This window comes from Danio rerio, chromosome 6 (assembly GCF_052040795.2).
Source record: "Danio rerio strain M-AB ecotype USA chromosome 6, GRCz13ab, whole genome shotgun sequence".
Lineage (NCBI taxonomy): Eukaryota > Metazoa > Chordata > Actinopteri > Cypriniformes > Danionidae > Danio > Danio rerio.
In genome coordinates this window covers 57,725,119-57,747,675 of record NC_141026.1, presented here as the reverse complement: position 1 = coordinate 57,747,675, position 22,557 = coordinate 57,725,119, and the positions used below count along the sequence as shown (strand labels likewise).

At 39.2% G+C, this 22,557-nt stretch overlaps 2 protein-coding genes across 10 annotated transcripts in view; one reads left to right on the top strand and one right to left on the bottom strand.

The window, feature by feature from the left end:
* slc12a5a (solute carrier family 12 member 5a) overlaps window positions 1–22,557 on the top strand; it is a 2,560,186-nt gene that overhangs the window by 854,904 nt on the left and 1,682,725 nt on the right. The gene's annotated exons all lie outside the window — the stretch shown is intronic.
* nav1b (neuron navigator 1b) overlaps window positions 1–22,557 on the bottom strand; it is a 947,042-nt gene that overhangs the window by 1,156 nt on the left and 923,329 nt on the right. The window lies entirely within an intron of this gene.

The following is a 22,557-nucleotide window of genomic DNA, read 5'->3' as shown; positions in this document are numbered from 1 at the left end:
AATCCTCTCTGACTGGTCAGATGGCCCAGCCTGTTGTGATTGGCCACATGGCCCAGTCAGTTTTGATTGGTTTAGATAACCCTACAGTTCTCAGATTGGTCAGATTACCCGGTCAGTTGTGATTGGTTTAGATGACCCTATTTAGCTGGCAGCTAACTCTCTGCAACTCCCACATGGTCGCCCACTGAAGCTAAGCTGGGCTGCGCCCGGTCAGTACCTGGATGGGAGAACACATAGAAAAGCTAGGTTGCTGCCGGAAGTGGTGTTAGTGAGGCCAGCAGGGGGCGCCCAACCTGCAGTCTGTGTGAGCCCTAATGCCTCAGTATTGTGACGGGGACTCTATACTGCTCAGTGAGCACCGTCTTTCGGATGAGTTGTTAAGCCGAGCGCTTTGAATGCCCAGAAAAGCGATATATAAATGTAAGAAATTATAATTATTATAATTATTTGCTGTAACTGGTCAGTTAGCCCCAATCTTCTCTGATTGGTCAGATGGCCCAGTCTTTTGTGATTGGTCACATGGCTCAGTCTGTTTTGATAGGTGTAGATGACTCTTCTGTTTTCTGATTGGTCAGATTGCATAGCCTGTTGTGATTGGTCACATGGCCCAGTCTGTTTTGATTGGTTTTGATAACATTACAGTTCTCTGATTGGTCAGATTTCCTAGTCTTTTGTGATTGGTCACATAGCCCAGTCTGTTTTGATTGGTTTAGATGACTCTCTGCTCTGCTCTGCTTTGGTTAGTTAGATGGCACATGCAATTTGTTGTGAATGTTCACAAATAGCCCCGCTCTTCTCTTACTGACCTGATGGTCCAGTCTATTGTGAATGATCAGGTTATAAATCTTCTTCTCTTATTAGTCAGATGGCCCCATTTATTGTGGTTGGCCACATGGCCCGGTTATTTGTGATTGGTTTGGATGACCCTATTATAGTCTGATTGGTCAGATGGCCCAATCAGTTGTGATTGGTCAGATGGCCCTACAATGCTCTGATTGGTCAAATGACACAGTTTGTTGTGATTCATCAGATGACTCTACTCTGCTCTGATTGGCTAGGGACCCCAAGGTGTTTTGATTAGTTTACTGCTTGTAACACAGGGCTAAAACCAAACGTTCATTAGCTTCTGTGAATTTCAGTTCCTCCACTGCACTTGTAAACACAGGATTAAGAACAGTAACAGCAGCTTCAGTTTTACCATATTATTTTAATATGCGAATTCTCATCCTTTTGGAAGTCAATGTAAAGTGCATTTGATTTGGTAACAGACAACTGACTCTTCTCAAGATCTTGATAACACAAATCAAACTCTCCCAGTCTCTGGAACAACTACAGTGTTTGAGTGTTGATTGTGTCCAAACTACAGCTGGAATCACCGGTTTTATAGTTAAAATAAGATGAAATGACACCTTTATCTTTAAGGTTATTTTTCCCAAAGTGACTCATCGTCTCAGAAACATTTTAAGGTTGTCCTACTTTCTCTGATTTATTCGAAGCATTTTTTGTTTCGATTGAGTTTCTGCCATGTTAATCGTGTCTTTCTGCCAGTTCTGCCAAACACACACTGCTTTTGTGAGCTTTTGTAAAATGGAGCAGGTTGTTTTTTGTGCTTGCGCTGGGCATTTGGACTGCTTGCGAATACGCTTTTCTCTGCTGCACTAAAAACCACTTGAGTATGTCACAGTTAATAAGAAAGGTCAATGTAGCATAGAATTACATCTAATGGGCAGCAGTAATGAGTTTTCCTTTTATAGCGCTCTTAATTAATACATATATGTCTAAGACAGATGGAGGCCTCTTTGTGATGTCTTTATTGTAAGCATTATGTAGAAATGTAATTAATTACAAAAACAACAACGTTAACAAAAATCTTTTACTTACAACTGAAAAAAAGGTCAGTTTCAGTGGCCATTTGTGCATGCTTTTAGCATTATTGTGTAAGGAAATATGAGCTCTTTTAACAACCTAAAACAAAAGTTCACCCAAAAATAATAAAATGGAAAAGTGTTTTCAGAAAATGTACATATATTTAGTGTTTACTGATATCTGCATTTTTTTTATACACTCGGCGGCTACTTTATTAGGAACACCTGTCTAATTGCTTGTTAACGCAAATTTCTAATCAGCCAATCACATGACAGCAACTCAATGCATTTAGGCATGAAGACATGGTCAAGATGATCTGCTGCAGTTCAAACTGAGCATCAGAATGGGGAAGATAGGGGATTTAAGTGACTTTGAACGTGGCATGGTTGTTGGTGACAGGTGGGCTGGTCAGAGAATTTCAGAAACTGCTGATCTACTGGGATTTTCACGCACAACCATCTCTAGGGTTTAGAGAGATCGGTCTGAAAAAATCTAATATCCAGTGAAAGGCAGTTCTGTGGGCGCAAATGCCTTGTTGATGTCAGAGGAGAATGGCCAGACTGGTCCAGTTGATAGAAAGGCAACAGGAACTCAAATAACTACTTGTTACAACCGAGGTCTGCAGTAGAGCATCTCTGAACACATCCAACCTTGAGGTGGATGGGCTACAATAGCAAAAGACCACACCAGGACCCACTCTTGTCAGCTATGAACAGGAAACTGAGGCTACAATTCACACAGACTGATCAAAATTGGAAAATTAAAGATTGGAAAAAACGCTGCCTGGTCTGAGTCTTGTTTTCTGCTGTGACATTAGGATGGTCGGATCAGAATTTGGCGTCAACAACATGACAGCATGGATCCATCCTGTCTTGTATCAATGGTTTAGGCTGGTGGTGGTGTATGTGGTGGGGGGATATTTTCTTGGCACACTTTGGGCTCATTAGTACCAATTGAGTATGGTGCACTCATGTGAATATGGAGCAAAATCTCTGAGCAATATTTCCAGTACCTTGTTGAATCTATGCCATGAAGGATTAGCGCAGTTCTGAAGGGAAAAGGGGGTCCAACCTAGTACTAGTAAGGTGTACCTAATAAAGTGGTCGTTGTGTGTATTTATATATTTTAATTTCAGATACAAGTCTTACTATGGAATTTTTGTGTTTCTCTATTTATTTCATTTATTTTTTTTATCTTTAAATTGTTTGTCTTAAATTTTTATTTTAGTTTTGATTTTAATAATTTGAGTACTTTTTTGTAAGATTGTTTTTTACGCAACATTTCTTCACAATATGGATTTTTTTAAATTAAATCTATTAATCTGAATAAATAAGATTTTATTTTACTGTATTATGATGATTTATAGAAAGTATGCTAACTTATATAATACATTACATAGATTTTATAACACGTTTTATATATAACTTCAACCCCAAACTAGAAAAAGTTTTGACAGTATGAACAATGCAAATATAAAAATAATATAAAATAAAAATTTTGGTTCTTGCAACAAAAGTTGGAACAGTAAAGCATTTACCAGTTTGTAATGTTGCCATTCCTTTTCACAAAACTTAAAAGACATTTAGAGACTAAAGACACCAAGGGATGAGGTGTTTCAGGTGTAATTTTATCTCATTCTTCCTGCAAACAAGTCTTACGGTGGGGAACAGTAGGGGGTCTTCGTTGTCTCATTTTGCGCTTCAAAATGTTTGTCACATTCTCTATTGGAGACAGGTCGGGACTGCAGTCAGTACCTGTATCCTCTTCCTCCTCAGCCGTACTGTGTGCAGATTGTTGTTTTTGCATTGTCTTGCTTACCAAATATGCATGGGTGTCCCTGGAAAAGAAGGTAGCAAATTGTGCTCCAAAATCTCTGTTTTCAGCATTAATGGTGAATCACAGAATTGCCATAGATATATACATTAGATGTCGCCTGGCCTATTGTTGTCTATTGGACGGAATGCGTCAATAGCGCCGCCATCTTGGTACAGGGTAGCGCTCTTTTGAAATGAATGCAGGACCAAGGTACAGTGGAGGACTGTGGCCATCCAAACCCAGAGATATACACATATACACATATATCTATGATCGGGAGTTTTCCTGGATGTTAGTATGTTTTTTTTTTTCTAATTACGAAAATTTTACATCACTTTTCTATATTGATGGATCAGTGATCGCAGTGGCATTCCTGACAAAAAGCTTGTGTTTGTGTGTACAGAAATGTACTATTCACCCTCCCTGTTAAATTTGATCTAATCATGTCTAATCATGTCTCATGGAGGGAGCGATTCGTTTGTGAATGAATCCCCGAACGACTCTTTCACTAACGTTAGCCGACAATAATACAAGTTTCTGGCAGCGCAGCATCTCGTTGTCATATTTCTTTTGCATTGTTTGCTGATTTTATTCAACAAAACTAGCATAAGCCGAGTGTTTAGTGCGAGTTGGAACTGCTTTGCCTTATGGTGAATGCAGTAAGTGACTGCATTATCATCAATAACGTTACCTGTTTAGCACAAAAGTTCAGAACATACAAAAATAGAAAAAAACTTAATATTACCTATGAAATGTTCTGCCTTTGTGCTTTGTTTTCTTTGTTTGCTCGTTACTACACCCGTAGACAGCGCTAAAGTCCCGCATCTTCACGTAATAACACTGTCTTGACTAGTGCGGTTGAATGACACTTGTCCTGGGAGCACTGTACAAATATGGCGGCGCTATTGACGCATGCTCAGGGTCCCTATGCGATATCTAGTGTATATATCTATGCAGAAGTGCAAGTAAGCTTAGCCAAGGGCACTGACACAACCCCATACCATGACAGACCCTGGCTTTTGGACTTGATGCTGGTAACAGTCTAAATGATCCTTTTCTTCTTTGGTCTGCAGCACACAGCGTCCATTTCTCCCCCCAAAAATAGCTGAAATACTGAGTCACCTGACCACAGTACATGTTTACACTGTGCGATGGTCTTTATTAGTAGATGGTCTATAGATTTGTTCAATTCAATTCAGCTTTATTTGTATAGCGCTTTTACAATGTAGATTGTGTCAAAGCAGCTTCACATAAATGGTCATAGTAACTGGAACAGTGTGGTTCAGTAACTGGAACAGTGTAGTTCAGTTTTTAGTGTTTAAGTTCAGTTCAGTTTAGCTCAGTTCAGTGTGATTTAATCATTACTGAGAGTTCAAACACTGAAGAGCAAATTCATCGATGCGTAGCTCTACCAATCCTGAACCATGCGAGGCAGTGGCGACAGCGGAGAGGGAAAAAAAAAACTTCACCTGATAGGAGAGTGAAGAAAAAAAACCTTGAGAGAACCAGACTCAGTTGGGCACGACCATTTTAATTTCTCCGCTGGCCAAAAGTCTTGTGCAGAGCTTCAGTCACCACGGTGGAGGCTGGAAGATGGCCTCAGCGAAGACTCGTCTGTCTGTCGCTGGAATCAGACACATGTTCTCCACTCCCCACGACCATCAGCGCAGCAGCAGCTCAGGATATGGCCTGGTCCCGGATATGGAAACCTTGGGATCATCTCGTCGCTGGTCTTGGATCCAATCAGTGACTCCGCATAATCTGAGAACCTCGGGATGAGTATCCCCAGGTGAAAATAGAGAATAAAGAGAATAATTAGCGTAGCTGCTGTTCATAATTTACTACCGTCTTAAACAAGACTGTACACTTCAGTCCATGTTAGTCCTTGTTCACAGACAAAATTGTCTTTTTATTCAGTCAATAAGTGCCGCTAAACTCAATACTAATCTCTTACACTGCTGTGCAATTTATTTGCTGTCAAACTGTGACTTCTGGTGTGCAAAAAAAATGTCACTGCATTTATCCTACTGTCCTAATATTTGCTCTTCCTCAAGTCTGCCATGCTCTCTCACACCGTCTGCGAGCCGCCTGTTCGTGCCCTATATATTCACATCTGCGTTTGTGAGACACAGATATTTGCCCTCATTTCCCAGCACCTTGAGGGAAAAGGTTTCACAGTGCTTTTGGTAGGGCTCCAATTTAAATAGCCAAACACAGTAATTGTACAAATAGCTGATTGCAATGCGTCCTAATGCATAGGGCGACTGGATAAGAAGAGATGTTTTGTGTAATTAGCAAATAACATGTTTGGATGAGCGAGAGTGGAGTCATAACCCGATGCGAGCGAACACCCTACAGCTGCTCTCTTTGGGTTCCTTCAAGCTTTTGCTGTATAGTTTCGTGCATGTGTGAGAGTAAGACGGGTCAAAATGCCGGTGTTCGACAGGTTACAGCGCTTGTCTGAACAGGAGCCCCATTTGTATGGATATCTGAGTGGCTATAATGACTACACATCCCATCTCAGCTTAGCTCTGGACCAGAAATGGCCTTTATTACTGCTCTGCATGCAAATGCCATATGCAAATACAGGTTCATTAGATCTTCCACTGACAATTTAGTTTCTTCTCCCAGTGAATCGCTTTTCCCTGCCCTCTTTTCTGAGGGGGGAAAGTGGGTCAGCTTGTGGCGTTGTCTGCTTCCAGCCTGAATAATAAGAATAAGAATAATAAAGACCTCACACAAATAAATACAAATAATAGTCAATAGATATATGCAGCACTGGTATTTACTGGACTGTTTTAATAGTGTATATAACATCCAGATTTCTTAGGTGCACTGTACAAAACATCCTTATTTGTTTTTTCCTATTTTATTTATGCAATTTAATTGCATTATGGGATATTGATCTTCTTTCCAACATTTTTTAACCTTAAAGTTTAATAAAGTGACTTTTATAAACATTTTTAATAGTCATTTTACAGACTTATTTCTCTCTCTATATATTTTTCTGCACTGAAAAAAGTGTTGCATGCAGAACTGTTGCAAACTATTTATTTGTGTTGAATTTAAGCAAACAAATTAAATTTAATAATGTTCAACTTAATCTGTTTGTTTAATTTCAGCCTAAATAAATTGTTTACAACCACTTAACGTAAAAAAAAATAAGTAAATCCAAGGAATCATCTTTGAATAATTTTTTTCAGTGATATTATTTCAAACTAAATACTACAATGTCCATATTTCCCATCTGCTGCATAAAACATGCTGGCATAGTTGTCATTTCATTCCACTGTGGTGACCTCTGAAATAGACTAAGCTGAAGGAAAATGAAAGAAAATGTCAATAAAAGTCACTTTTGTAAAACTGGAGAGTTGAATTTACAACATCAAAAGTCGACAGAGCAGAGATCAACATCCCATAATACAATTCACAACTGTAAATAAACAGGAAAACACAAAATACGGAAGCTTGTTAATTGCAGATAGTTTTAACAGTGTGGGTTTGATTAAAACTTTCTATTTGTTTGAATTTGTAAAGTTGTGATTGATAACATTCATTCATTCATCCATTCATTTTCTTGTCGGCTTAGTCCCTTTATTAATCCAGGGTTGCCACAGTGGAATGAACCGACAACTTATCCAGCAAGTTTTTATGCAGCGGATGCCCTTCCAGCCGCAACCCATCTCTGGGAAACATCCACACACACATTCACACACACTCACTCATACACTACGGACAATTTAGCCTACCCAATTCACCTGTACCGCATGTCTTTGGACTGTGGGGGAAACCGGAGCACCCGGAGGAAACCCACGCAAACGCAGGGAGAACATGCAAACTCCACACAGAAACGCCAACTGAGCCGTGGCTCGAACCAGCGACCTTCTTGCTGTGAGGCGACAGCACTACCTTCTGCTCCACTGCTTCGCCGTGATTGATAACATTTCTAATTAAAAAAATATATATATATGTATATGTGCCCATCAATATAGTGGGGAGTTATAGGACCCACACAGACCACAGGTTGAGCGCCCCCTGCTGGTCTTACAAACACCACTTCCTGCTTCCTCCTAAGCTACTATGAATAACCACAGTTTTCAGTTCACTTTATCTTCGTTTGGAAGAAACCCCCCTCCTCCCCTTTTCTCCTCCTTTACCTCTGACTGGGCAACACGGTGGCCCAGTGGTTAGCACTGTGAGCCCCACAGCAAGAATACTGCCGGCCCTGGTACCTCAGGACCGGACCGGTGGGTGTTTCTGTGAGGAGTTTGCGTGTTCTCCCCGTGTCCACGTGGGTTTTCCCCGGGTTCTCCGGTTTCCTCCCACCATCCAAAGACATTCAACATACATAACAATCAAGCATTCATCTAACCCCTCGTGTTCCCTTAGCTACCGCAGCAGGGGAGTTCTGAGATCCACCGAGCTCAGGCTCCCCTCTCACTCTGCCAAATGGGAGGAAGCCCCGGGCTCGAGGAGCCCTTGAGCATGGGGCTCTCTCCCGGGACAGCATGCCAAACAAGCTTTTATAAATGATCAGCTAAGTGTGAACTCTTGAAAAATTCTTGAAACAAGAAGCATTTTCTAGACAAGCAAAACATATTGTCTTTTTTTAAAGAAATATGTCAAAATGAAGTGAGGTTTTCCTTAAAACATGCTAAATAATCTGCCAATGGAGTAAACTGAATGAAATGTTGAGGCGTTGTGCTGCATATATGAGCGTCATCTTCACTGTGTGCATATTTATAACAAGACGGAGCCTATAACAACTGCCTCCTTTCAATTTCAGTGAAAATACGCAAACATACCCTATCTTTTGCTGAATATCAGATTTAATAATCAATAATGGCCATTATAAAAGTATAAAGTACAATAAGTTTATACATTATAGGAAATAAAGGCAAGCGATTAATATACAGAATGCACGTGGTTACAGTAATTATTAATTCCTCTCTGCGATCAGCCAAAACACGTTACCCGAGTCGAACAAGTAGCCCAATAGATTTGAAAGATCAAAGTCGGGAAATATGTTGTTAGATATAAACAACAGGAGAAATTAAATATCACGTTTAGCAAATATAGTGAGATTAGATCCAGCGGGAGATCCTTGATGCACACTCCGAGCACAGCTCTCATCAGGCTTGATAGGCTGCAGCGCAAGCCAGAGAGTGTGTGTGTGTGTGGTCACGTGATGTGCTTTTTCAGTTTTTGGTGTAGACGGAGAGCTGTTCAGAAACGCTGGGTGAAATGCTAGTGTGGACGCGGATCATTTTCATTCTACAATGCCGTTTTAAAACTAAAATGCACTAGTGTAAACGGGGCAAAATATAAGCCGCTTCAAGAGCACGCAGATCTTGTGCGATCTCGAATAAATTCTGCTAAAGTGCGATTTAGTGCGTTTATGTAAGGAGTATGTCTCCAGGGTTCCGTTCTTCGTACGTGGATTACTCAGTTAGCTGGATTTGGATATTGACGATTTGACACGATCCAGGATCGTTTCGTTCTTCAAAGCTGATCCGAGAGTTGTTGTCATGGCAACAGTTCTGCTAGGTCAAACCTGATTGGGAGCAGGTTCAATTCATATAAACAGGATTAGATCGGCTCAGTTCAAGCAAAGATAATACAGAAAGTATGTTCCGAATTCTGATATTTTCTTACAGTAGTAGTTATATACACTTGGGAAAATGGTACATATTTTTTAACTATATATATAAAGTTATAGTCATTAATAAAATAAATTAAGTTATACATTTTAATAAAACGTATGCAATCTGCACCCTCGAAATAAAATTACAAAGACTGCCACCTGGTGCAAAGAGAAAACTTATTGATATGAACTTTTTAGATCGCTTTAGTACAAATTGTGTATGATAGAAATGCACAATATGTGACTTTTTTAAAGCAATAGTACATTTCAGCAATCATAAACATGTTTTGATAGTTAATATGCCAGTGATTTGATGCTTCACAAAAGTTGCAGACGCCTTTACCAATATGAAAACGCTTTTGTAAACAACCAGTTATTCTTTACACCGATTAAAAAACGACTACAATAATAGAGAAAATATTTTCTAAATGTAGAACTAAGTACATTGATTTGCATTGAAATACATGATGAATACACTTGACACATGAAAGTGGAAAGCCTGCAGCTCACAACAAATGTGGAAGGTTATTGCGTGTCATATTTAAAAAGCCGTTTACTGCTAATTTTATGTAATTTTGCTCACATGGATAATTGAATATTAATCAGATGATGTCATTACGCTGCTGTGCCGTCAGCCAATCGTTGCATTGCTGATCATGATTTCGAGGATCGATAGATCTGTCCTTCACAACACACGCAGCGATCTCAGATCAGTTTATCCAGACATTCTAATCTGACTCGCAAACTCGTTTGAAGAACCAAATTAGACAGAGATCAGTTATCAAGATTAAAAGATCCGGGATCTGCCAAATAATCTTAGATCATTTAAGCGAGGTACGAAGAACGGACCCCAGAACTTATTAGATTTGCTAGGAATATTTATGAATGTCTCCCTAATAAACTTACGCATCACCCGCCTGTCAGCCAGTCAGTCAATCAGTCTGCATGTAACCTTAAAGGGTTAAACAAACGGAGCACAGCACTACTACGGTTACAGAAAAGTTTGCGCTTTCATAATTTACTTAACATTTAATACGTTTTGGTGCGATTATTACCCGCTATAAAAATAAAATGTTTCGAATGAGAAGCTGTAATGTAGCCGTGGCGAGATGAATTTTGGCGTGGCGCACTGCAATGGAAGAATGAATGTAGCGGAAACCATGATCCTATTCACATTCATGACATATGTCAGGTTATGATCATAAAGGTTTCATGACAGCCTTATGAACACCCCTTCAGGTAAAATGTTGCCGAGAATTCTTATACTAGAATCAAGACAAAAAACTTGAAGTAAGAAAAGCATTTCTTGCAGTGAGGCTGAAACAACCCATAGAGATGTCAGCAGTGTTTTTTCCCCTGCATCTAGATCTCCAGCGCTGCCTTCATCAACTCTCATCCTAAAGGTTTTTCAGCAATAGTTCTGTCAGGTTCACCTTTCAGTGAATCCCCGTCTCCTCTTTGCTCCGTCAGGCCTGGAAGAAGCATTTCTGCAGCACTGATGGCTGTTTGTTGTTGCTCCTGAGATGATGAGAGAGCGAGAGAAAGATGGAGATTGGACTCCCCTTGATTTTGATCGCCGTGGATCAAGCGTGTTTAATAGGTACACAAAGCAGCGTGGCCCTCCATCTGGACTTTGATCTCGTTGTGAGGGCCGAGGCCTGAAGAAAGGATGCGCTGCTCTTTTGATGATGCTGCGCTCTGGACCGCTTTGCTTAGGAAGAGATTAATTGAAGTCGGAGCAGCTGTGTTTCTGTCAGCGCCTCCAGGTACAGTCATGCTCCTCTGCACGGCACAACGTAAAGCAATTCTCACGGGCGGCTTGAGTTGCTTTGGAGAAACGTGCATTTGTGGAGATGTAGAATTCATGGCATGAATTATCTGTAGGCGCATTAAATCTGCAGCAGCGCTCTTCAGCACGAGATGGAAGTGATGGTGAATAGTCCTTAAAGGGATAGTTCACCCAAAAATGAACATTGCCTTACTATTGGTTGCCTTACTAGGTTTTTTCACTTTCTTTTTTATCTGTTGAACACAAAAGAGGCGTCACGGTGGCGCAGTGGGTAGCACAATTGCCTTTGAGCCCCAGCTAAGTCAGTTAGCATTTCAGTGTGGAGTTTGCATGTTTCCTCCGGGTGCTCTGGTTTTCCCCACATTCTAAACACATGTTCTGTAGGTGAATTGAATAAGAATAAGCTAAATTGTCCGTAGTGTGTGTGAATGCAAGAGTGTATAGGTGTTTCCCAGTGTTGTGTTGCAGCTGGGAAGGCATCCGCTGTGTAAAACATATGCTGGATAAGTTGGCGGTTCATTCCACTGTGGTGACCCCTGATTAATAAAGGGACTATGCCGAGAAGAAAATGAATGAATGACTTAATCATTTAAAGGGCACCTGTGGTGAAACATGTTCAACTTTTCAAGCTGTTTGAACAGACATGTGGGTTGGTATAGTGTAGAGCAGTGGTCCCCAACTACCGGGCCACGGACCGGTACCAATCCGTGGAACAATTGGTACCGGCCCACATAAGAAATCATAAATTATTTCTGTAGAAAATATTCCTCCCGCGACTTATTTTCTTCCACTTAGAGATCTGCGCGGGTCTAAATTTTGAATCCCGCTCCTGCCCGCAACCGCCAGGTTTTAGCCCGAACCCGACCGCTCCCGCTTATATTAAGAATTTGTTGTCCCGCTGCCCGACCCGCCCCGTTTTCTGGCCACCGCACCCGATCCTGCTAAAGAGCAGGGGAAAACAAAACCGAAAATCACCCAGCTATACAGTCCAGACAGCCAAGCTGTATAAACACACACACAGCACCAAGCACACACACACAGACAAAGCTCTCTCTCTCGCTCTCTCATACGTGCGCGCACTAACACACACACAAGCACCAAGCAGACACACAGGCGTTTGCTGTTATATCAACTCAAAGGCTTGTAGTACCATGTATCAAGTACCAATGTCATACCAAAAGCTTTTATATAAAGGTATATAAATACTGAGTCGTGCCAGCTCCGGGCTCGCTTACGGCCGCCGCATCTGGCACGCGCACTAACATACACACACACAAGCACCAAGCACACACACAAGCAAAGCTCTCTCATCTCATTCGCATAGCAATATCCGCGATATTGCTAGACAGCCCGCTCCCGTCCCAAATTAAACCCGTTACCGACCGCTCCTGCGATTTATTCCGAAATTTATTAATGCAGACCTCTATTTCCACTCACCCCCGCCATCTCATGTAAAATGGACTATGCCAAAATCCACCACGGAGCGGGAAGAATGATAGAATATATCTCAGTGGTGGTTGTTGATAGTTTAAAGTTATAAAACAGGTATTATAGAGTCCAACTCAGCAGAGCATTTAAGGATTGTGCATATATGTGTGTGTGCATCGGTAAGTACCCAAAATCATTGCAATATGTATCTATATGGAGTTTCACATAATCATACTCATTAGGGCTGTAACATGCCAATGCATACATTTAATTCGGCTATACGGTATTATTGTTAATATGTTCTTCAGTTGAAATGTTTGGCACAGATGTTATGTATTTGATGCATATAAACCTTGATTGAAACATAATCAGACCACAATAGTGCAACTAGCGCATGCGCACTGAGTTGTTCATGATTAACCTGGATGCACGAACGCAGCAGCTGTGTACACGTGAGAAGCCGGCTGAATGCTGGTCCTCTCGCTCATGTTGCTTCTCTCTGTCTGCCTGTCTGTTGCCATACACAAAGCAGGGGAGCTCTTGGCTCCACCCCCTTCTCAGGTTGGGCTGGAAGTCGAAAGTAATTTTCATGTGAAGCAACACACCCCTAAAACAACGACCTGTTGCCCCCCCCAACCCCCACCCCACAGTGACACTTTTTAACTAGGGGTGAAACGGTTCACAAAAATCTCGGTTCGGTTCGATACGATACAGCGGTGTCACGGTTTGGTATGTTTTCGATACAGCAAAAGAAGAAAAAAGCCAGAGGATTTTTCTGATGAAAATTTTTCATGTATTAAAACTAACATCATAAAAGTATAATCCTGTTTTTTTCTTTTACTTTATACAGTGATAGAGCTATTCTTCTGGGGTTTCTGCTTAGCAGCAAATAAAACAAATCATTCTTTATACTCAAAACCAAAAAGCCGCTTATAAAAAATAAATGTATTATTGTAGAAGTTAAACAAATAAACAGAAAAGAACAATTTAGTTTTCATATGGAACTCATTTTCTATATTTTTTAAGTATTTTTTTATTTTCAGAAAGATGAGTGTCCACCTTTTCTTCAGACAGCACAGATCTGCTTGATTTGACTGTCTCCTGCCATTTTAATGGATCTGAAAGCAGGAATTATCTGACTGAAATGGGCTTATGAAGGAATAATGTAACGAGGCTCTATTACATTTAACATTTTCTCAAACCCGAATTTTCCACTACTGACTAAGGTCTTATATCCACAGCTATAAATGTACCGATCGCCTCTGTGATTTGTTTTGCCCTGTTTAAATCTGTAGGAATTGTCTGTGCGCGTTTCTAGTTCCAGTTAGTGATTCTGTGATGTGTGTAAATGAGTTGACATGTTCAAATTTTACTGCTAAATTAGCTTACTGTCATAGCAGACAATGACATTTTGTTCTTTCTTGCCATTAGATTAGATTAGATTAGATTAGATTAGATTAGATTAGATTAGATTAGATTAGATTAGATTAGATTCAACTTTATGGTCTTTACACATGTACAAGTACAATGCAACGAAATGCAGTTTAGGTCTAACCAGCAGTGCAACAGCAGCAAGTGCAGGATACAGTAATAAGTTATAAAGTGCAGTTATAGAAAAACGATGGTGATATTTACAGATGGATATACTATCAAAATTATATACAGGTTGGATAAGCTATGAGCAGATTTACAATATATGAATATATGTGCAGGTTGCTATTGATAATCCGTAGTGTGCAGATAAATAAACATGATTACAAGTGTATATGTTACAATATATGAATATATGTACAGGTTGCTATTAATAATCAGTACTAGATTACAAGTGTATATTTATAGTGGGTGTCTAGAAAATTACAAATGCCCATATGCAGTGGGTATGTACAATTCAATAAGTAAACAGTTCAATGTGGTGCAGTGAATGTGCAAATTTTTAAATGTGCAAATGTTAAACATAACCCTCATAACTTATAGAGCAAAGGTGTCAAACTCAGTTCCAAAAGGGCCGCAGCTCTGCACAGTTTAGTTCCAACCCTAATTAAACACACCTGATCAAACTAATTGAGTCCTTCAGGCTTGATTGAAAGCTACAGGTAAGTGTGTTGGAGCAGGGTTGGAACTAAACTGTGCAGGGCTTCAGCCCTCCAGGTATTGAGTTTGACACCCCTGTTATAGAAAAACCAAAGTGCTTCCAAACACCAGACCGGTTGTTGGTTATAGGAGGATTATATTAACGTTACTAGCTATTTTGCAATGAGCTAGTGCAGCGTGTGCCTGAATGGAGTAGCGTTTGGAGGTGGGCGGGGAAGTCAGCATGTTGTCTGTCACATCATTTGGAATGCCTTGTTGAACATTTTTGCTCTGAAAACATTTTATTTTGTTCACTTTATTCTCTTATATCTCTCTTTTTAGATATTTGCCTAAATCGTTCGGTTTGTAATGCGAACCGAAAGTCTCGTACCAAACAATTCAATACAAATATGCGAATCGTTATACCCTTATTTTTAACACATAATAATAAAAAAATATATATCTAAATTGTGTTTTGAACTGAACCTAAACTGGCACACTCAGAAGAACCATAATATTAATATTAAATCTTAAAAAAGCGGTAAAATAGGTGCCCTTTAATATTTTGGGGCTTTTAATATGCCATCAAATGACTCTTGTTCTAAATACACCAGACAAAATCTCCACTACACAAACGATTGTTTAATTTGTTGTCAAGTTTGTTTTCTGAAGCCTTGCAGTGATTCATCTCCAACAGCACACATCCAGAAACACTGGGTTAGGGATGCCACAGCGCTGCGATCAGTCGGAGAGAAGTTCAATGTGAAAATTGCATCAAATTTGCGGATTCGACTTCAGTCTTTCATCCAGCTGTCTGCCTCCTTACCTATCGCAGGGTTTAATCGAATGACGGAGATCCATCTGCAGTGCAAATTGTTTTCTCTGAACCGACTGCACTGAAATTGTCCTTCACTTTCACAAACAAATCCAATCATACCCTCGAGTTGCTGAGGATTGGCTATCCATGCTTGGTAAAGGTTACAGAAGCTCATATAAGCCTGAGTGCTTCATACTTGATATTAAAGCTGCACTCTGTACATTTGTATTTTGGTTAAAGACGACCCAAAATGGACATTTAATATAAATTTTTCAATTTATGTTTAAAAGAGCAATGACTTTTTCACAGTTTTTCCTTTATTATTTTTTTCTTCTAGATAAAGTCTTGTTTGTTTTATTTTGGCTAGAATAAAAGCAGTATTTTTTTCACCATTTATTTTTTTTATATCTTTTTTTGATTGTCTCCAGAACAAACCACTGTTATACAATGATTTGCCTAATAACCCTTAGTAAACCTAATTAAAACTTTAAATGTCACTTTATGCTGAATACTAGTAAAATAAAAATATTTAGTGAAATATTGTGTGCTGTCATCATGGCAAAGATAAAAGAAATCAGTTTTTAGAAATACAGATTTCAGATTTTTCACACAAATCGAGCATCAAACGCCCAAAACGATTAATTCGCACCATGTCATTCACTCAAAATTATTTTTATTTTTCCATTCTGGTATTACTATTGCTACTATCACTAGTCCTGCTATTGATTTAATAATTATGGCTGCGTAAAAAAATAACCTACAGTTTTTAAAAAACTTTGAAAAGAAAAAACATTGAAAATGTTTTATTTCCAATACGTTTTAAGTTCCAGACAAAAGCATTTTTATATGTTTAATAAAGATTGGCTATGAAACGTGCATTTGTATAACCAATAGTTAAGAGTGCTGGTGTAACTGATGTACAAATGACAACACTAAGAGGTCATTTGATAAGAAAAAAAAACAACATTATTGGCTTAGAGCTTTAATAAACTTTATAACGCAAAAACAACATTATGTACACATTTTAATATGTACACACATTAATACAGCTGTTTTGTGTGAGTTAAATCAGTTGAAATTCTAAATGTTTAACCCAGCTGGTTGAAATATTAAATAAATAACCCAACAAAGGTTGAAAGTAACACAAGAAAGCAGCAACTATTTAACCAAACTCTTTGAGTTATTAATAAATAACCCAATAAAGGTTAAAAATAGCCCAACAAACCATCAATTTGTTCACCAAACTGGTTGAGTTATTAATAAATAACCTAATAATGGTCAAAAAAAAAAAAAAAAAACCAACAAAGCACCTAGCATTTAACCAGACTGATTGAGTTATTAATAAATAACCCAAAATTTTTTTAAAATAACCCATCAAAGCACCACATATTTAACCAAACTGGTTGAGTTATTAATAAATAAAATACTAATAAAGGTAATAATAATAATGATAATAATAATAATAATACCCCCCCCCCCAAAAAAAAAAACACCAAATATTTAATAATTAACTTAATAAATATCTCAATAAAGGTATAAAAAAACAACAACAAAGCGTCAAATATTTAACCAAACTGGTTGAGTTATTAATAAATAAAATGCTAATAAAGGTAATAATAATAATAATACCCCCCCCCCCCCAAAAAAAAAACACCAAATATTTAATAATTAACTTAATAAATAACTCAATAAAGGTAAAAAAAAAAACAAAAAAAAAACAAAGCATCAAATATTTAACCAAACTGGTTGAGTTATTAATAAATAAAATGCTAATAAAGGTAATAATAATAATAATAATAATACCCCCCCCCCCCCCAAAAAAAAAAAAAACACCAAATATTTAATAATTAACTTAATAAATAACTCAATAAAGGTAAAAAAAAAAACAAAGCGTCAAATATTTAATCAAACTAGTTGTGTTATTAATAAATAACAAAAAAAAAAACAACAAAGCACCAATTATTTAACCAGACTGGTTGAGTAAATAATAAATAACCCAACAAAGGTTAAAAATAACCCAACCAATCACCAAATATTTAACAAAACTCATTGAGTTATTAATAAATAACCCAATAATAGTTAAAAATAACTCAACAGAGCACCAAATATTTAACCAAACTGGTTAAGTTAATAATAAATAACCCAACAAAAGTAAAAACAAAATAACCCAACGAAGCACCAAATATTTTAACTCAACCATTGGGTTCTTTTTACCTATAAAAATCCTGCTTAATTATGCAGATGTCAGTATAATGTGTTTTTCATTTTCAGCCATTGTTATTTAACCTATTAATGGAGCTAATAAAACTGACCTTAAAAAAAAAAAAAACTGCTTTTATTCCAGCTAGAGTTGGATCGATAGATGATGGCATCGTCCATCGCCGATGGCTGATAGACATCACAATGCCGAGCCAGCATTGCGATTCTCCAACCCGGCCACGTCCCAGCAGCACCCCGCTCATGAAAAATACACACTTGGACCCCATTTACACTAATACATCTTAGTTTTAAATGGCATATTAGAACAAAAGCAATCCACATCCACACTGGCGTTTCACCTACCATTTCTAAACAACCCTCCTTCCACACTATACCCCTAAATATGCCAACGCAATCTCACGGCAATTCGGAACTTTTTGATTAAGTGGCTTATTCGTATGAATTCGTACGATCTAAGTCATGCAATTTAGTATGATTTGCTCATCACCCAATGACGGTTGGGGTTAGGGGTGAAGTGGGTGCCAAGCCTCCTTTTTAAAATCTTACATTTTTCGTATGACTGAACTCGTATGAATTCGTATGAATTAGCTACTAAACTAACAAAATGTAAAATATTTGCATTTCCTTGTTAGATTAGGCTGATTATGCACATCACTTGACCACGCACACACACTCTGCCATGCGCTGCAGCAACCCAATAAAGTCTGACGTCTGAGCTCCAGGCAGTCAGCGGGTGCTTTGAGCACAAAACCCCAGAGAGCAGTGCATGTCAGACAGTTTATCAAGGACGTACCGCTGGATGGCGTCTCACTATAGTTGTTAAACGTGATATTTAATTTTATTTAATCTTGTCTCTATCTAACGACTCTTTACCCTTTTGAATCTATCAGGTAACGTGTCAGTACACTGCTTCAATCTTTCACTTTCACGCTTACACTTAGTTATTTTAGCGGAAACCTCAGATACTGTTGGTTGGTTGCTGTTGGTTGTGCACCTTTTTTACCAACCATGTTTGTTGACGCCATTATAACGACACAGATCACTCCAATCTATTCAAGCCAGAATCTCGCTGAAAAAGTGATTGACAGGTGGTAATTTGTGTGTATCTTTATTTAAAATATTGATTTGGTTACATTTGGTTGATTTGGAAACAAAGACCATACAAATGGTAGGCAACAAAGAATTAATTAGATTTTAATTAATTATTCATAAATAATGAATTCACCACCGCCTAGGATGATGATGCCATTGTCCATCGTGATGTTTCACATTAGACATTGTACAATGCCAAATTGGTCGACCTTAATTCCAACTCTAATAGAGTGGAGGAACTATGACGTCAATTTGTATGCAAAAACCCGGAAGCGAGTTAGCATTTTAGCAGTTCCGGTTCCCTCGTCCCAAAGTCAATGGGTTTTTTCAATGGGGTTTCAGTAAAATCACTTAAATAAGGTTCGTGGCTAACACAAACTCAAAATACTTTCACGTTTTGTTCTACGACATAAAACACATCAGTTACATCACACTTCGGTTATGCTTCTTTAAAAAGACGGTTGCTATCAAGTTGCTAATTGGGACTACAGGCGGTGTCGGAGACATTATACGTCATCGAGTTGAACTGGTCTGGAGCGCGGCTCGCTTGTGTTGGGCATTTGGATTTGTCTGTGATTTTAGGTATTTTCATGAAGAGTATTTTATAGTTTGTTGTGTGTTTCTAATTGGGAATTCAGATTGTGTGTCGATAATTCCTTCACTTGTGAAGGCTGTCGAGACAGATTCATTTGTTGATAATTAATTTTAATTAACCGATGTTATGAAGATACAGCTCACCAGTGCAGCCTGTCTCTCTTCTGCCCTCAGTAATGCAAACGTGTGAATAAATGTGTAACAATACATGCATGTTAACTGTCATTTTAATGTGATCAAGTGATTTTTCTTCGGGTTTTATCTTAATCTGAACACATTTACCTCTGTCATACCTGCAATATTTACACTCCTCCATAAAACGTATAGCAGATGTGACTGTATGGGCTGCTTTTCACTGTACTTCGTGACAAAAAAGGAATATTGAATGTTGATCTGTGTCCATGATGATGGAACTAGCAGGCATTTGATAGACTTGTTTCTCCTCATGCCTCATTTCTGTCGTCTGTTAAGGTAAGCAGGCTGTGTGCACGCGCGCGATACACTTATTGAAATGTCTTATGATAATACTATATAGGCAGACTTATACACGCAGTTTTAGAACAACCGCAAAGAAAAACAGATGTATTTCCCACGTAAAACGGTCCAAAAGGCACGTATAGGTCTATGTGTTTTTGCGTATTTATTTGTCTATAATATATACAGTGGATTATAATATTATAAACAGAGAGATTAACTCTTTGTCATGGACATTATTTCTAAAAATAAGCTTGATAAGTCGTCTGTAGTAGGGTGGTACTGATGTCACAGGTGCGCGTCCTGAAGGCTCTGTAGTCCGTTTATAGCCTAATGTTAGCTTTTCAGTTCTTGCGTTTCCATTTAAGATCCAAAAGTGCTCAAAGTTGTATTTTCATGTGAGGATCATCCGGCTGGACAAACCGTGTAAGTGTAATGAACTGTGTTCGAACAGAGAGCTTATTATTTGCAATCTTCGAAAAGCCTATGGGAAAATCCTATAGGGATTTTCACGAGGGAACCAGTTTTATGCTAGCAGCAGATTAGCCTACAAAGTGACGTCATAGTTCCTCCACTCTATTCCAGCCAAACTAAAAGAAATACGACTTTCTACAGAAGAAAAAAATAGTATAGGAAATTCTGTAGAATCCTCCTTACTTGGTTGAATAATTACTTGGAAAATATTTGGGGGGAAAAAAAAGCTTTTACTTTTCATTTTGGATTCAAATCTACATAGACGGATAGACTTCTCTTTGCCCAATCACAGCACTTCACAGCCTCTATCTCTGGGTGTGTGCAATTGTCTAATGAGTCCTGCTAAAGGTTAATGAAGGGGGTTTGAGCTCCCGGCACAAACATTATCTGACTTTGAGGACCAAGCTAGGATAAATGTAATGAAGAGGAAAGTCATTAGTAGAGGAGCGATCACGCTGCGCTCCTCAGATGTGATCGCGGGGGCCGGGATGGAACATTGTTTGCTGCTTTATCAATCTTTATTTGTTTGATTTCTCAGGGCCGCTCAAGGGTAGGTGGGCACCAATGTGAGCGGTCAGCCTCCTCCTCGGCTTTCCAATTCAATTTATCCACACAACGAGACCTGGACGTCCATCGTTCTGGCATTTTGAGCGTTTGTCAGGCAGTCGTGTTCATTAAGCAGCAGCCTTGAGTCCTAATATTGGTGCTCCTTAGTCATCAGCATCAGGAAATCTCGAGCCGGAAAGAAGGAAAATGGATCCTAGAGTTGTACCGTGAGCCTTTACTGTCAGCCTCTGGCTAATTAAGATTGGCTGCGAAGGTTTTTCAATCACCAAGGTTTTTTTTGTTGAGTTTTTTTTCCATCAGTTTGTGCGCCAATGCACAGTAATGAGTGGTTTAATGAGCTTCCTGGCACTGCGCCGATGCTTCTAGGTTGTATATTCAGGCAGGATGTTGCTTTGTGTTGTTTTTGACTGGAATGGATGGCTGCACAAGGGCTTTTTTCGATAACATTACATATTAGGGGTGGAATGGTTCACAAAATTGGATCAGTTTGGTTTGTATTACGGTTCTGTGGTCACATTTTTTGGTTTACATTGTAAATAAATATTGTAATACTTTTGTAACACCTACACTGTAAAAAGTGATTCAAGAGTTCACACTTAGCTGATAATCAATAAAGCGTAATTAGCATGCTGTCCCGGGAGAGAGCCCTGAGCTCGTCATATCCTCGAGGCCAGGGCTCCCGCCCGATAGAAGGGCGAGGGGGGAGTTCGAGCTCAGGTAGGTCTCAAGAACTCTCCTGCTTATCGCCGTGTGAGAAGTGTAAACTAAGGTTGTCTTGGGTGATAATTTGGTTTAGTCGATTGGCCATGGTGTATGTTTTGGGACAGTGGGAGGAAAGCGGGGAACCCCACGGGGAGAACATGGAAACTCTGCACAGAAACACCAACCGGCCCGATTTGAGGTTGGACCAGCGGTGTTCTTGCTGTGAGGCAACAGTGCTAGCCACTGGGCCACCGTGTCACCCTATCGGAAAAAAGGGTGAGAAGTAGGGGTGGAAGGGGAGAAACTTCAAGACGAAGATAACTGGAGTGAAACACTCTGGTTATTTATAATGCTTCCGCAATCATTTAATAGGGCAGATTACAGAGCTAATGAGGTGCCAGCCATGTTGATCATAAGCATGTGATGCTCTTGAAATTAGTTTATAAATAAACCACACTCAGGGTGCTTTCACATCTGCCTTATTTAGTTGGGTTGAATCGCACTAGAGTTTGTTTTCCCTCATGGTACGGTTCGTTTGGGCAGGTGTGAATGCAGCAATCGTACTCGAGTGCGGACCAAAAGCAGACCAAAAAAACATACTGAGACCTGCTTGAAGAGGTGGTCTCGGTACGCTTTCAAACAAACCCTGGAGCGGTTCGTTTGTGGTGAGAATACAATCCGAACTAAAACAGACCCAACCGCAAAAAGTACTGCGCGTTTTGGACTAATCCAGCTGCCGTAGGCCGATGCGCTGTGCATTATGGAATGTGGAGGAAAAATATTTGTTGACAGCGCTTTACCAACGGAGAAAGGGAAAAACATTACCTGAGGGATCGTTGGTATTATTTTCGCAAGATGACCATGTCACAGCTAAATTAATTCACAGCTCCTCCTGAAGTGACGTGCGATGCATTAAAACATTGTTTTCTAGCTGCGGCCACACTTCATTCTTAAAATGTATAGTTTGTCTAAAGCAGGGATGCAATTAGGCAGCACAGTCGTCCC